The sequence below is a fragment of the Arachis hypogaea genome, chromosome 12, assembly GCF_003086295.3.
Source record: "Arachis hypogaea cultivar Tifrunner chromosome 12, arahy.Tifrunner.gnm2.J5K5, whole genome shotgun sequence".
Taxonomy (NCBI): domain Eukaryota; kingdom Viridiplantae; phylum Streptophyta; class Magnoliopsida; order Fabales; family Fabaceae; genus Arachis; species Arachis hypogaea.
Window position 1 is genome coordinate 42,004,064 of NC_092047.1, and position 3,057 is coordinate 42,007,120.

A 3,057-nucleotide genomic window follows, 5' to 3' on the forward strand; every position below is an offset into this window, starting at 1 on the left:
AAAATATTTTGTGTTTCTTGTTTTAGTCTTGAATCAATTTCAAGTTTGGTGTCAATTGCATACTCATCTTGCATTTTTCGAAAATTGCATTCATACATTGCATTCATCATGATCTTCAAGTTGTTCTTGATAAACCTTCTTGATTGATCTTCATATTATATTGTTTTGTGTTGTATGGTGTTTTTCATATGCATTCTTAAATTCTTAGTGTCTAAACATTAATGATTTCTAAGTTTGGTGTCTTGCATGTTTTATCTGCATAAAAAATTTTTCAAAAATATGTTCTTGATGTTCATCATGATCTTCAAAGTATTCTTGGTGTTCATCTTGACATTCATAGCATTCTTGCATGCATTCATTGTTTTGATCTAAAATTTTCATGCATTGCATCATTTTTATGTTTTTCTCTCTCATCATAAAAAAATTTCAAAAATAAAAAATATCTTCCCCTTTTTCTCTCATAAATTTCGAAAATTTGGATTGACTTTTTCAAAAAATTTTTAAAATCTAGTTGTTTTTATGAGTCAAATCAAATTTTCAATTTAAAAATCTCATCTTTTCAAAATCTTTTTCAAAAATCAAATCTTTTTTTTTCATTTTTCTTATCTATTTTCGAAAATTCCAAAAATATTTTTCAAAAATATTTTTCTTAATTTTACATCATATTTTCGAAAATATCATCAACAATTAATGTTTTGATTCAAAAATTTCAAGTTTGTTACTTACTTGTTAAGAAAGATTCAAACTTTAAGTTCTAGAATCATATCTTGTGATTTCTTGTGAATCAAGTCATTAATTGTGATTTTAAAAATAAAATCTTTTTCAAAACTAATTTCAAAAATATCTTCTTATCTTATCTTTTTCAAAAATTTGATTTTAAAATATCTTTTCTAACTTCTTATCTTCTCATCTTTTCAAAAATTGATTTTCAAATTTGTTTCAACTAACTAACTAACTTTTTGTTTGTTTCTTATCTTTTTCAAAACTACCTAACTAACTCTCTCTCTCTAATTTTCGAAAATCTCTTCCCTCTTTTTCAAAAATTCTTTTTAATTAACTAATTGTTTCAAATTTTGATTTTAATTTTCGAAAATCACTAACCAATTTTTCAAAAATTATTTTTGAAAATCCTCTCACTTCTCATCTTCTTCTATTTATTTATTCATTTACTAACATCTCTTCCTCACTCACCAAAAATCTGAACCCCCCTCTCTCTCTGAGTTCAGATTTTCTCTTCTTCTTTTCTTCTACTCACACAGGGGAACCTCTATACTTAGGCAAAAAGGATCCCTATTATTATTATTTTTCTGTTCCCTCTTTTTCATATGAGCAGGAGCAAGGACAAGAACATTCTTGTTGAAGCAGATCCAGAACCTGAAAGGACTCTGAAGAGGAATCTAAGAGAAGCTAAATTACAACAATCCAGCAAGCACCTTTCAGAAATTTTCGAACAGGAAGAGGAGATGGCAGCCGAAAATAATAATAATGCAAGGAGGATGCTTGGTGACTTTACTGCACCTAACTCCAACTTACATGGAAGAAGCATCTGCATCCCTACCATTGGAGCAAACAATTTTGAGCTGAAACCTCAATTAGTTTCTCTGATGCAACAAAACTACAAGTTTCATGGACTTCCATCTGAAGATCCTTTTCAGTTCTTAACTGAATTCTTGCAGATCTGTGATACTGTTAAGACTAATGGAGTAGATCCTGAAGTCTACAGGCTCATGCTTTTCCCTTTTGCTGTAAGAGACAGAGCTAGAGTGTGGTTGGATTCTCAACCCAAAGATAGCCTAAACTCTTGGGATAAGCTGGTCACGGCTTTCTTAGCCAAGTTCTTTCCTCCTCAAAAGCTGAGCAAGCTTAGAGTGGATGTTCAAACCTTCAGACAGAAAGAAGGTGAATCCCTCTATGAAGCTTGGGAGAGATACAAGCAACTGACCAAAAAGTGTCCTTCTGACATGCTTTCAGAATGGACCATCCTGGATATATTCTTTGATGGTCTGTTTGAATTAGCTAAGATGTCATTGGACACTTCTGCAGGTGGATCCATTCACCTAAAGAAAATGCCTGCAGAAGCTCAAGAACTCATTGACATGGTTGCTAATAACCAGTTCATGTACACTTCTAAGAGGAATCCTGTGAGTAATGGGACGCCTCAGAAAAAGGGAGTTCTTGAAATTGATACTCTGAATGCCATATTGGCTCAGAATAAAATATTGACTCAGCAAGTCAATATGATTTCTCAGAGTCTGAATGGAATGCAAGCTGAATCCAACAGTACTCAAGAGGCAGTTTCTGAAGAAGAAGCTTATGATCCTGAGAACCCTGCAATAGCAGAGGTGAATTACATGGGTGAACCATATGGAAACACCTATAACCCCTCATGGAGAAATCACCCAAATCTCTCATGGAAGGATCAACAAAAGCCTCAACAAGGCTTTAATAATGGTGGAAGAAACAGGTTTAGCAATAGCAAGCCTTTTCCATCATTCACTCAGCAACAGACAGAAAACTCTGAACAAAATACCTCTAATTTAGCAAACTTAGTCTCTGATCTATCTAAGGCCACTCTGAGTTTCATGAATGAAACAAGGTCCTCCATTAGAAATTTGGAAGCACAAGTGTGCCAGCTGAGTAAAAGGATCACTGAAATTCCTCCTAGTACTCTCCCAAGCAATACAGAAGAAAATCCAAAAGGAGAGTGCAAGGCCATTAAAATGATCATCATGGCCGAACCCAGAAGAGAGGAGAAGGACGTGAATCCCAGTGAGGAAGACCTCCTGGGACGTCCAGTGATCAATAAGGAGTTTCCCTCTGAGGAACCAAAGGAATCTGAGGCTCATCTAGAGACCATAGAGATTCCATTGAACCTCCTTACGCCCTTCATGAGCTCTGATGAGTATTCTTCTTCTGAAGAGAATGAGGATGTTACTGAAGAGCAAGTTGCCAAGTTCCTTGGTGCAGTCATGAAGCTGAATGCTAATTTATTTGGTAATGAGACTTGGGGAGATGAACCTCCCCTATTCACCAATGAACTAAATGCATTGGATCAAC

At 34.4% G+C, this 3,057-nt stretch overlaps 1 non-coding gene across 1 annotated transcript; it reads right to left on the reverse strand.

Annotated features, from left to right (window-relative positions):
• Window positions 1-1,859: 1,859 nt before the first annotated feature.
• Window positions 1,860-1,967, reverse strand: LOC112730876 (small nucleolar RNA R71). The gene has a single exon (XR_003166680.1). It is a non-coding gene; the product is annotated as a small nucleolar RNA R71 (small nucleolar RNA).
• Window positions 1,968-3,057: the final 1,090 nt, after the last annotated feature.